The sequence below is a fragment of the Palaemon carinicauda genome, chromosome 8 (genome assembly GCF_036898095.1).
Source record: "Palaemon carinicauda isolate YSFRI2023 chromosome 8, ASM3689809v2, whole genome shotgun sequence".
Classification (NCBI taxonomy): domain Eukaryota; kingdom Metazoa; phylum Arthropoda; class Malacostraca; order Decapoda; family Palaemonidae; genus Palaemon; species Palaemon carinicauda.
In genome coordinates, this window is record NC_090732.1 from 109,706,285 (window position 1) to 109,719,977 (window position 13,693).

General features: G+C 47.2%; 1 protein-coding gene across 1 annotated transcript in view; it reads right to left on the reverse strand.

Annotated features, from left to right (window-relative positions):
* Positions 1 to 12,226: 12,226 nt before the first annotated feature.
* Positions 12,227 to 13,693, reverse strand: part of LOC137645828 (dehydrogenase/reductase SDR family member 12-like) — a 91,539-nt gene continuing 90,072 nt past the window's right edge. Inside the window, exon 10 of the mRNA XM_068378805.1 lies at positions 12,227 to 12,609. The gene's annotated coding sequence lies outside the window, so the exon portion shown is untranslated. The remainder of the gene's footprint in view (positions 12,610 to 13,693) is intronic.

Here is a 13,693-nt window from a genome sequence, read left to right on the forward strand (position 1 = left end):
TTTTTCGACACCCGAAGTAAACAATACTCGTACGCGTAGTCGGTGCTCATAGCGCCTGATGTGTTTTTTATTTCCGCCAATAGACGGCAGCACTTCGACCTCGGAGGGACCCTCAATTAGCGCGGCTTGGGTCAGTCCTCTGTTCTCGTCAGCTTCTTGCGGTTATGCCCTGTGCGTTCTGCTATTAACTGTGTTTTAATCGTGATTTTTTACGTGCATCCTTTTACGGTAATTTACGTAAAGTATGGGTCCTAAAAAGCTTAGTTTTGCAAGTGGTAGTGGTAGTGGTGAGAAAAGGAAGAAGGAAATGCTTTCTTTATACGTAAAGCAGGAAATTATTGAAAAACTTGAGCGTGAGTGAACTTGCTAAACAGTATGGCCGTAATATGTCGACGATCTCGACAATCCTTAAACAGAAGGAAGCTATTAAAGCAGTGAAACCTTCTAAGGGGATCACCATTATTTCAAAACGCCGTAGCCCTATCATAGAAGAGATGGAACGACTTCTGCTAGTCTGGATCAAGGACAGAGAGATTGTTGGCGACACCATCACCGAAACCGTCATCTGCGAGAAGGCGCACGCCATCTTTATGGACTTGAAGGAGGAGAGCTCTGGGGGTGATGCTGGGGAGAGTTCAACTGAACCTTCCTCAGACGATTTCAAGGCATCTCGTGGCTGGTTTGAGAAATTTAAGAAACGGTCCGGGATTCATTCAGTTGTTCGCCATGGAGAGGCTGCTAGTGCGGACACAAAGGCTGCAGCTGACTTTGTCAAGAACTTTGAAAGGATCGTGCTGGAAGAAGGCTACGTAGAGCAGCAAGTGTTTAATTGTGATGAAACCGGGCTGTTTTGGAAGAAGATGCCCAGTCGAACCTACATCACCGCCGAAGAGAAGACATTGCCTGGGCATAAGCCTATGAAAGATCGGTTGACTCTTGCCCTATGTGCCAACGCTAGCGGGGACTTTAAAGTCAAGCCCTTACTGGTTTACCATTCCGAGAACCCTAGGGCCTTTAAGGCACACAACGTCGATAAGGACCAGCTTCATGTTTTCTGGCGATCCAACTCGAAGGCCTGGGTCACTAGGCAGTTCTTTGTGCAATGGCATAACCAAGTTTTCGGCCCTTCTGTGAAGAAGTATCTTCATGAACAGAAATTGCCTTTAAAGTGCCTGCTATGCCTTGACAATGCACCCGCTCCCCCCACCCCCGGACTTGAAGATGATATCTTCGATGAATTTAAGTTCATAAAGGTGCTGTATCTTCCACCGAATACCACCTCTATCCTCCAGCCCATGGACCAGCAAGTCATCTCTAATTTTAAGAAGCTGTACACCAAGCACTTATTTAAGCAGTGCTTCAATGTCACGCAAAGCACCAACTTAACTTTGCGTGAATTTTGGAGGAGCCACTTCAACATCGTGCACTGCTTGAAGATCATAGATCAGGCTTGGGTGGGATTAACTCGACGGACCCTCAATTCTGCCTGGAAGAAGCTGTGGCCTGATGCAGTTTCTCCCCGAGATTTTGAAGATTTTGACCCAGAACCTGATCCCGTGGTGGGTGCAGCGGAAGACGTAGAGAAAATCGTCTCCCTTGGCAAGTCCATGGGTCTGGAGGTCGACGCAGATGATGTTATGGAACTCGTCGCCGAACATCACGACGAACTTACCACAGAGGAGCTCAAGGAACTCCATGCTATGTCTGAGCACATGAGTGATGACGAGGAAGGGATCGAGGAGGTAGAACATGTGTTAGGTGCGGCGCATATAAAAGAGGTGTTAGGAAAATATCAAGACGTGGTCGACTTCATCGACAAATACCACCCAAAAAAATTGCAGGTTTGTCGTGTAGTTGCGCAGTTCGATGATGTTTGCCTAACTCACTTTCGAAACATTCTGAAAAGCCGTACCAAGCAACTATCTATCGATAATTTCTTTAAAAAAACTACGAAGCGAACTCGTGATGAAGAGGATGTAAGTGATTCAAAGAAAACGGCAAAGAGTGAATCGGAAGAAAGTGAAACAAAGAAAATGGCAAAGAGTGAAGCGAAAGAAATTCAATCAATTTTAAGTGTAGAGAGTGAAAGTGATTAATCATCAAAAAGAAAAAAAGAAAATATAAAAAAAATATAAAATATAAAAAGCTAAGTTATGTTAAAGTTCACTTAGTGTAAGTTAGAATAAGTTACGGTAGTGTACGTTTATCGTAGTTAACCTCTCTACCTCCTCGCCGCCCGTCCGTCTCCTCTCTGTGTAGCAAGACCAACAACACCTGCGCTGGAGTTTCTAAGGTAAAGTGATGCTAAAAACCCGTTTTTTATTTATCATTTTTTGCTAATTCTTCTTTTTTACATGTCTATTATCTAATTTAGTGTGCATCATTCTCATGGCAAATTCTGTGTAGCAGTTTATTAAGAAGTTATCATAGGTTTTTGGGCTCAACCACGGATTAATCCTATTTCAACGTATTCTTATGAGAAAATTCGTTTCGACATCCGAACATTTTCTACAACCGAAGTTGGTTCTGGAACGAATTAAATTCGTATGTAGAGGTACCACTGTACTCAAGAAATAAGGAGTCCCTGCTTCTCGCTAGCATGCTGTGAAACTGCTGCGGCCTACATAAGCTGTGTGTGAAGGTGAGAAGTGACTCGTCCTAGGAAGTTGACCTCGAGTTCTTCAAATGGAAATCTAGGCTAGGACTTTCCCAATACCACCTCGTCAGGGTATGGGGACATGACAGTATTACACTTAATACTAGGAACACAAGGGAGCATGGCTTACCTGCAGTGGTTCGAGGTCAGCTGTGCAGAGAACCCAGGATGCTGCTTTCTCCAAGGGAGGAGAGGATGAAGAAAAGAATAAGGGCCAGACAGATGTTTTCATTCACGCAGACTAAAACCGGGTAACAATGCCCTCAACCTTCTGCTACTTGTCCATTAAGGAGCCTGAGGTTAGACCAGCTGTTGTGCAGCCACCACAGGGCCGATAGAGAACGTATCGAGCCTCCTGTGTGTCACTCCTTGCAGGTAGTGGGCCGTGAAGGTGGTCTGACGCTTCCAAACCCCAGCTTAAAGGACCTGCGTCACTGAATAATTTTTCTTGAAGGCCAGGGATGTAGCTATGCCCGACATCATGCGCTCTAGGGCGACGAGACGGAGAAGGGTCAGGATTCAAGGCCAGATGTATTACCTTGCGAATCCAGGCCGAAATAGTATTCCTGGTGACCCTCCTTTTCGTCTTCCCGGTGCTCACGAACAGGGCTCGCACCCGGGGACGAACTGCAGCTGTTCTTTTAAGATATAACCTCAGACTCCTCACTGGGCACAGTAGGAGATGGTCTGGGTCATCTGTTACAGAACAGAGACTCGAAACCTGGAAAGAGTCGAACCTAGGGTCCGGCACTCCCGGATTCTGAGTCTTGGCAACAAACTCACGGACGAAGCAGAACGTTACCTCCCCCCATCCCCTTGAATGGGCGATGTCGTATAAGAGACCATGTAGCTCACTGACTCGCTTGGCCGAGGCCAATGCTAGCAGGAAAACCGTCTTCCAGGTAAGGTGGCGATCTGAAGCCTGGTGTAATGGTTCGTAGGGAGGTCTCTTCAGACCTGAGAACTCGAACCACGTTCCATGGAGGAGGTTTCACTTCTGACTGAGGGCAGGTAAGTTCATAACTCCGTATGAGAAGGTTAAGTTCCAGCGAGGAAGAAATGTCCATTCCTTTGAGCCTGAAGGCAAGACTTAAGGCTGAGCGATAGCCTTTCACTGCCGAGACTGAAAGGCGCATTTCCTCCTGCAAATACACGAGGAACTCCGCTATTACTGGAATAGTGGCATCGAGAGGAGAGATACCCCCTTCCACGACACCAACCACAGAAGAACAGAAGACTCTCCACTTCGCATGGTAGACCCCTGCGGATGACTTGCGCAGGTGACCAGACATCCTGTTCGCAACTTGTTGCGAAAATCCTCTCTCCATGAGGAGATGCTGGATAGTCTCCAGGCATGAAGCTACGGCTTTGTGGAAGACGTTGGCGTGTGGTTGTTTGAGTAGCTCGTGGACGTGGAGGGAGTTCTCTTGGAACCTCCGTGAGGAGTTGCAGAAGGTCCGGGAACCATTCTGCGTGATGCCATAGCGGAGCTATCAGGGTCATTGAAAGATTGACCGATATTCTGGTCTTGTTGAGCACCCTCCTCATCAGACAGATCGGGGGAAAGGCGTACACTTCGACGTTGTCCCACCGTTGTTGGAAGGCATCCTGCCACAGAGCCTTGGGGTCCGGGACTGGGGAGCAGTACAGCGGGAGCTTGAAGTTCAGCGCTGTAGCGAACAGATCCACTGTCGGGGAACCCCACAAAGTCAGGACTTTGTTGGCTACTTGATGATCCAAAGACCCCTCTGTACTCACTATCTGTGTCGCTCTGCTCAGACTGTCGGCGAGCACATTCCTTTTGCCTGGAATGAAGCGAACGGCTAGTGTGATCGAGTGGACTTCGGACCATCTCAGAATCTCTACTGCAAGATGGGATAGCTGTTCTGAAAAGGTAACTCCCTGCTTGTTGATATAAGCCACCACTGCGGTGTTGTCACTCATCACCACCACAGAGTGGCCCGCCAGGACTTGGTGGAACTTCTGAAGTGCCAGGAACACGGCCTTAATTTCTAGCAGGTTTATGTGAAGGTACTTTTTTGATTCTGACCACAGGCCTGAGGTCCTGTGGTTCAGAACGTGGGCCCCCCACCCTTTCTTTGATGTGTCCGAGAACAACATCAAATCCAGGGGAAGGACGAGAAGATCCACTCCCTTTTGTAGGTTCTTGTCCACCATCCACCACTGGAGGGCCGTCCGTTCCGCTGGACCCACAGGGACCAAAGTGTCCGGGGAATCGTGACCTTGATTCCACCGGGACTTGAGTCGCCACTGGAGAGATCTCATTCTGAGGCGACCGTTGGGAACGAGACGGGCCAGGGAGGAGAGGTGGCCGAGGAGACGCAGCCACTTTTGGGCTGGGAGTTCTTCTCGATTGAGGAAAGGCCTCGCGACCTTCCTCAGCCTTGCTATCCTGTTTTCTGATGGGAAGGCTTTGTGGAGATAGGTGTCTATGACCATGCCTAGATATACCAGTTTCTGAGTGGGCTGCAGAGAGGACTTCTCGAGATTTACCATGATCCCTAAATCCTGGCAAACTTCGAGGAGCTTGTCTCGGTGGCGAAGAAGGGTTGCCTCCAAGTCCGCTAGGATCAGCCAGTCGTCCAGATAACGAAGGAGACGGATGCCGATCCTGTGAGCCCACGAAGATATCAGGGTGACCACTCTGGTGAACACCTGAGGGGCTGTGGAGAGACCGAAACACAGCACCTTGAACTGGTAGAACTTGTTGTCTAGGCAAAATCTTAGGTACTTCCTTGAAGACGAATGGACTGGGATCTGGAAGTACGCGTCCTTCAGGTCCAGTGTACACATGGACTGGGATCTGGAAGTACGCGTCCTTCAGGTCCAGTGTACACATGAAGTCTTGTGGTCTCACTGCAAGTCTGACCGTGTCTGCCGTCTCCATACTGAACGGAGTCTGTTTGACAAACCCGTTCAGGGTTGAGAGGTCGATGACTGGTCTCCAGACGCCTTTCTCACAAGAAAGAGTTGACTGTAGAAGCCTGGGGACCCGTCTACAACCTCCTGGAGAGCGTCCTTCTTCAACATGGTGTGGACTTCTGCCCAAAGGCTTGCCCTCTTGCCAATCCCATGGCAAGAGAGCTCAAAGACACTGGATTCGCAAAGACACTGGTAGAGAAGCTGTGAACGGGACGCGATAAGCCTGAGCGATTACGGAAATCGTCCCGCAACTTTGTAGGCATCCCCCCACTGGTGGACATGCAGGGGGACTGCCAACCCTAGCGTTTACGGCCTCGGCCGTTTCCTCTAGGGTTCTTGCCTCCCCTGGAGGACTTCTTGCTCCTTCTGCTCTTGGCAGGAAAGGGCTTAGACACCTTCGGCTTTGCTGCAGTCGTCTTCTTCGTGTCCTTGGCCGGACGGGGCTGTTGGGCCGCTGGAGGTTTGTAGGGCCTCGATGTCAGGGCCCTATGGATGAGGGAATCCTGGTTGGACTTCCTCCACCTCTCAGCGGTAAGCTCCACGTCCTTAGGCTCAAACAAACTTACCGAGCACGGAAGAGTGTCTGAGCCTGCTAACATCCGAACTGGGAACCTTCTGGTGGAATCTCTCCTGGCACTCTTCATCCCCTAAGACCAGGGCAAAGCTGCACTGGCCCTAGAGGGTTTCTGGGTGCCGTAGACACGGTCCAAGACCGTATCCTTACCCTTATAAGGAGGAATCTCTGGGTCTGGGATCCCGTTGAGGTTCCTCGTGAGGGTCAGGACTTGCCAGAACGCGTGTTCTGACTCTTGGTGCTCTCCTCCTGAAGGACTGGCAGTATAGTCTCCTGTCCCCAGTGGCTCTTCCTGGGGGGACACGTGGACATCCTCGGAAGGTCTATAGATGGCTCCTGTCTGATCCTTGTTTACGACTTGGGGATCGTCTTACGAGTCCTTCGGTTTTCTCCTGGGAGGGATACAGGACTCTAGTAACGATGGGTGCAGGATCTTTTCCACCCCTGGACGAGAAGACTTCTCAGGGAGAGGCGGAGCTTCCCCCATTGGTGCGATGGGGGAATGGTCCGGCTCGTCCGACTCTCCTGAGGATGGGTAATCCTCATTTGCAGGGGAGGGAGAGAAAGTCTGTGGGGGGGGGAGGGGGGTAAGGAGCCTTGCGCAAGGATCTGCGAGGAGGCAAAATAGTCCTTGGAGGTGTTTCCACGGGAGGAACTCCTCTCTTCCTCTTCAGGGGGGAGGAAGCCGCCACTGATTTGTGACCCACGTCAGAGAGGACGGGCTTCATCGCCTGCACAAGAGCTCTGACCAGGGTCCCGAACCAGGGCTGCTGGCTGACTGTCGCGCTGTCAGACACTCCCTCTGGAGGGAAGGGGATCGTTCGATCCCTTGGAGGAGTCGACAAATGCTGGAGGTCGCGCGATGGGCCCTGACCAGGATTGCGTGACACAGGAATCTTGCGGGCGCGGGCGTGAGAGGTTGCTAGAGCGGACGCGTAGGCGAGGCCAGAGGCGCGTGGGTGTGATGCCGCGCAGGAGATGGTGCGGGCGCGGGGGCGCGCAGGAGATGGTGCGGGCGCAGAGGTGCGGGCGCAGAGGCGTGGGCGCGCGTAGGAGATGGCGAGGGCGTGTGGCGCGCAGGAGCCGGAACGTGAGGAGGCCGGATACGAGGGCGCGCAGCATCCTGATGCAGCACTGATGGGGGCGAGAGGGCAGTGGCGCATGGGCGCGTATCCGGAAGAACCGGGCGAGGGCGCGAGAGCGCAGGTTCAGGATAGCGCAAGGGTGGGTTCGCACGTTGGAGCGTAGGCGGGCGCTGATCCGAAAGAACAGGCATATTAACCTGTGGGCGCGCTGGGCACGCAGGGGATCGTGGGCGCTCGTGGCGCGCATCAGGATGTGGGCGCGCTGGGCACGCAGGGGATCGTGGGCGCTCATGGCACGCATCAGGATGTGGGCGCGCTGGTGGGCGCGCTGGTGTGCGCTGCTGCGGTGGGCGAGCAGGGCGTGCGGTTGGATTAGGGCGCTGGAGGGTTGCATGAGGCGCCTTGAGAACTGGAACCTGGCGCACAACCGGAGCGTCGCTCGCAGCTGGAACGAGCGCAGGATCGCGCAGTCAGGAAGGAGAGTCCTGGGGTGCCTGTGAGCGCCCGTGCGCTAGCTTAGGCACCTCCTGGACTGCTCGCTGTGATGTAGAAGCGCGTTGGTGAGTGCGTGTGCGCTGTAACTGGAACTGCGTGCGATGGGCGCGCTTCGCGCTCAACTCCAGACGGGCGCTGCGAGTACAGAGGTACCTGTGAGCGCCTGTGCGCTAATGTAGGAGCCTCTTGGACTGCGCGCGACGAGGCAAGAACCGGGGAACGCTGGGGCGCAGGTGGGCGCGTGTGCGCAGGTGCGCGCTGGATCAGGAACTGCTGGCGGGCGCCGGGGCGCAGAAGGATGTGGGCGCACAGGGGAACCCTGGCGCGCAGGTGAGCGCTGTGGCGCTAAGACTGGAACAGTGGCAGCAGCAGCATGAGGGCGCGCAGGTAGAACCTGGCGCTTGAGGGCAAGAGGCGCGGATTTGCGCTCAAGGCCCTTAAGCCCCGAAGGGCCCGGTGCCTGCGCAGTGGCAGGATCAGGTGGCGCGTAACGCGCATCCGCATCGTCGAAAGGTGACGGCAGGTCAGCAGGTCTGGAGGGAGACTGGTCACAGGGTCCCGAAGGATGACCATCATCCGAAGGGGATTGCGAACGATCCCCGGAGAGGTCTAAGGTGGTAGCTGGCAGGATCGGCGAACGGCGAGTCGTCTCCTCTGCAGAGGACTGTGGTGACGACGAGCCGAAGAGGCGCCTCCTAACTCCCTTATGAGGGGAAGGAAGGCCTCTATGGCGAAGGGGAGGACGAGCCTTCCGCTTTATACGCCCACAAGGGGCCGTGGGGTCAGCAGGCTGACCATCATAGGGCCTCCGCCGAGGAGTCTTTGAAAGTAAACTCCCCCGTGGGGGAGAATCACCGGCAGGAGAGACCGTAGGACTTAAATCCTCCCTCAAAAGGTGTTCGGAGGGGGAATCTAAGCCTTCAGCTACCTCAGCAACAGGAACGGGGGTTTGACTAGACCCATGAGATGCCTCCGTCACAACAACGTCAACAACAGACAGAGGATCTATCCCTGCTGTAGTTGGTGATTGATTGACAGCTGCACCAAGTCTGATCATGTCAAACAGGGCTTCCCTGGAGGGCGAACCCTGCAGCCCCAAGGAAGCCCAAAGCTGCAACAGATCATGATTAAACATACTGTAGGTAAATCAATATTCAAATCCTCCTCCGGGGGAGGAGGGGCAGCCGCCTCGCTATGGGAGGCAACTACCTCTCCCGCACCCCGGGATCGGTCAACAGCAGTACGCTCTACGCTACCACTCGCCGGCCTCTCGGAAGAGACCGCTCGAGGGGGAGCTTTAGAGGAGGAAAGGGCTACGGAAGAAGAAGTCTTGGAATTTTCTCTCTTCAAAGAAGCCTCAAGGAGAAAGATCCTTTTTAGACTTTTTCTTCCGGCGCCGGGCAAACCTGTCCCACTGGGAGGTAGACCACTCCCTACATTCGATACATACATTACCACTATCACACCGTTGGCCACTACAGTGAGGACACAAGGTGTGGGGATCGGCGTCGACCGCCGACATAAAGGTCCCACAAGGGCGGCCGGGAAGTCCAGGGCATGTACGCATAGTCAGTAGAGGCCAACTTCAAACACACTGGAAAAGAAAAAGCAAAAACAGATTAAATATGGCAGTCAAAGTGAGGGAGACAGCAGACAGGTCTGTTCTCTGCCCGAGCCAAAAGTAAAGTGAAGCATTCACCGGTGTGTGTGTGTGTGTGTGTGTGGGGGGGGGTAGCTAGCTACCCCCTCCCTACCCCCCGCTAACTAGCGGCGGGGTAGTAAACCCTCGTTAAAATTCTTATGGCTCGTCATTCAGCTATGCCGAAGTAATTACCCCATGTAAATAGCGTGGTTTGTATTTCAGTTACGGAACAACTATTATTTTTTTTTATTGTTTGGCCGTAGAAAACGAAACCAGAGGTAACCCCATATAAATGACTCAGAAGTTTGTATCCGCATAGGAATAAATCAAGCTTGAACAATCACAGTAAAACCAAATATAGTACAATAAAATAAAAAAAAAAATTCTTTAAAGGGAAGATATGGTAACATGAATATTGACTCTTCAAAGACTGCTTATAAAAAACTGGACATCCAAAATAACCTTGAAAAATAAGGAGTTTTATTTCATTTTCATTAAAAATTACATGAATTTTATGGGAAGAGAGAAATAGAGAATTGACTCAAGAGATGAGCTTTAATAAAAACTAAGATAGCGAGGCTAAAATCTCACAACTTCTGGACTAGGTTAATACCTTACCCTGCATTTTGTTCTCTGGTACACTTTTTTAAGGATAATTGCCTATTAGGCATGAACGAAGGCATAAGTCTTCAAATCATAGAATTTGAGTTTCAGATACATGTATAAGTCAGATTGGCAACTGCAGATTCACTTATCCTATACTGTACAAGGTTACTACAGTATTTGGTAACACTAGAAAATTATGCACAGAAATTATTCATGGCCAAAAACCCAGACACAGAAATAGACTTTCAGACTAAGATTACTCTCCAGTCTCCCTGAGCCAAAGGTAAGTCCTTCCCCACTGTGAGACTTCTAATTTTAAAGATAAGAAAAATATTCTTTTAGATTTCTTTCTCGAATGAAAAAAGGGGTGGGCGGATTGAATGTATCATGTTAATCTTTTATCATACATTTCAAGAGCTTTCTTTAAAAAAAAAAAGTACACAACTCATACTGTATAAAGATATTGCCAATAAAAGTTATTAAGAGAGGCTCAAAATACATACAGTATATGTTAGTGTAATACAATATTTTATCATAAAATGCACAATAAAAAAAATATTTACGTAATTTCTGATATGAAAAGATTTCAGCATTCTCTGTCTTATGAAATAAACAAGAACACAAATTCCTTAAATTTTACCTTTAACAGAAGCTTGAATCATTTTCTTTTAGAGTAAGTATTTTTAGGTAGAAAAATAATGAATTTAGAATTTACTGGTATCTAAACTTTTTTATAATCTGACAACTTTCTCATTCATTAATACAAAAAATTTGGCCCAGCATAAAGGTTTTATCCTCAATTTCCCTTAAAAATGGTAAATGTTATTTAAAGTGTAATTGTTCATATTTTATCTTACATTTGATGTTCCCTAGTGATTATAGATTAAAAGATACATTTATAATTGAATAAAAAATCTTATAGCTCTTATTTGTTATGGTAATATTGTGTATGACATGATCTGACACAATGCCAAATGGTTTTAAGTAGTTGGTGATAAAGTTAGTGTGTATTTGTTTGCATTATCATTACTATTTTACTATTACTGTATTATATTATCATACTGGACACTTTCATGTTTTACTACAGCAATATAAATTAGCCTACAGTACTTACATTTTTTATACTGAACAGTAAGTTTAGTGTAACACAGCACATTGAAGAAACACAAGTTTAAGAGAGGTGGGGATATCAATATTGCCAATAAAACATTTCAATATACTGTATTATACTACAGTACTGTGTATTTGCTAACAGTGTAATATACCGACCATTAAAAGTACAATTATAACTCTGAAGAGAACCATGTCATGGAAAACCTATTTCTAAGGTAGTTGAAGTGGTAAGTGTTAAACCAGATTAATAATGGGAAATGTGTGTGGCAAGTCACTAACCCGTCCTCTTCCCAGTAAGGAGGATAAGGGAATTGCTTCTCAGAAAATTTAGTCTGCAAGAAAGCTGCTCTTTCATGAAACTAGCCAGTATCAATGTTTCTTCCATGAAAGACTGCTTAGACTCTGGGTTCTCTAACCGGAATGGAGTCAGGTCCTTCCAAGTCATTAAATCGCTCAAAATGGATGAATGCTCGTCAACCCATTCTTTGGATGACTGTTAGGTTAGGTTAGTTCACTCTCCCCAGAATACAAACACTTAGTATTGTGTTCTTGTAAGTCTATTCCATAGACTATATCAACAGCTATTTCCATTATGTTATCTCCAACCTTGCCTAGAATTATATCCTCCCGAAATTGGAAAAAATATTGGAGTAAACTAACACTAAGGGGTAAGTGCAATACAGAAAACAAGTTATGTGGACAGAAGTTGTGTGAGAAGTTTTAAAATGTTGTAAATGGCCCAAATGGACATAGAAAAAACTAATGATAGAACTTTTAGAAAGGAATGTGGGGTGTTATGAGGATGTATGGTAAGGAAGTACAGTAAGTTGTTGAGAATAATAGAATGACCTTACATAACCACAAGGGATTAGTGACAGTATTGCAATGGAAGCTTCTGTGGAAGGGCAGTGAAATGACCAAGGCTCTATTGGAAGGTTTACAGAATCCCTCTTTGGCCCATGAACTACAATTATCATTGTACTTAACTTTTATAAGAACTAAGGTCTTGCTTCCCATGTAAAAACACTATCACTTAGGACCTATTATCCTTTCTGGGGTATTACTCTTTGGAAGATTTAACTTTGAACAATCTATATTCACATCAACAAACATTAGAATTTTTCAATCTATATTCAGGTTACATGCCAATATAAATCAACAATAGCTGGACATTCATGTTTGTAGGAGTGGTGAGACTTTGATGAATGTCATTTAAAGCTTTCCAAATAAGTTACAAAATACAGTACAAATTATAGTAAATTTATTACAAAACAGTATTTTAATATCATCCTTTCCAGGATTAAATAACAATCAAGAGATGAATGAAAAATACTGTATACATCCACATAGTGCTACAAGAATTTCAAATCAATATAAAATAAAATCCTCAGCGAATACTAATAGCAAATTATATTTACAATAAGAGCGGGGATGTCCATGTGCAGGAGTCACTCCTGTTTTTGGTGTCTTCCTCTCATTTTGTAATTCTTGCGGGCTGGAAAGTTAATATCCCTTGTAAAACAATGATCTACTGGAAAAGACTAGAGCTGTTTTTAATCATTGAAACTGTTAAGAATTTTATGTTTCTACGTGAATGCAAACCAATTTATTATACAAGTCTAAATATTAATAACAAAGAATCTTCTTTGAGGTGCATTTGAGATACATATGTATGAAAGTTTTTCTAAATAGGGGTGCAGAATAGGAAAACTAGTTTTTATCACATATCTCTGCAAAAAGTATATAAAACTTCACATATCTCTGCAAAAAGCATATAAAACTATGCTATCTCTTGGATATACATTATCCAGTGCCAAGTGTGATCTCATACTTTAATATGATAGGAGCCATAATAAAGCAGCACAAAAGAAAACCCAAAAAATCATTACAGGGATGCCCATAGTTCGTTTATTAATAAAAAAAAAAAAAATTGTTACGCAAAGTTTCAAGTACAACGATACCTGAGAAATATAAAGTTGCCACTAGCTTTAACTTACAAAGGTTTTCCTGTATCACTAAATGAAATCCAAGATGAAAAACAGATTCTTAACAACATGTGCTCGCTCTTCAAATATTGTACATTATTAAATTTACTTTTTATCCTAAATAATTAAAAAATAAAGGGATTTTGACGAAGGAAAAATCTATTTCTGGGGAGAGACCTGTGGCGCCCGGTGAAAAGAGTCCTTCTTATATATCTTTTCTGATAAAACCTTTCAATTATACCAGAGAAAGATAAAAGCATGGAATGCTGAGGTTACTACCCTCGCGTGAGCACCTTTTGGGTGTCGTGTATAAAGCAAAGGCGCGTGAAAACCACTATTCACAGGTTGTCTTCCATTTAGTTAATTCCTTCGTCAAAGGGATGGGCCGATACAAAGGCCCTAGCCAACCACCAACGCCACACCACTACGCCACGACGCGAGCGCCATCTGAACAACATCCTTCTGTAATGGCCATGACAGCTTGGAAAGGAAAGGGTGGGATCGTGTAAAATAAAGGGGAAGGGTTTCACCGGGCGCCACAGGTCTCTCCCCAGAAATAGATTTTTCCTTCGTCAAAATCCCTTTTCTGGGTCG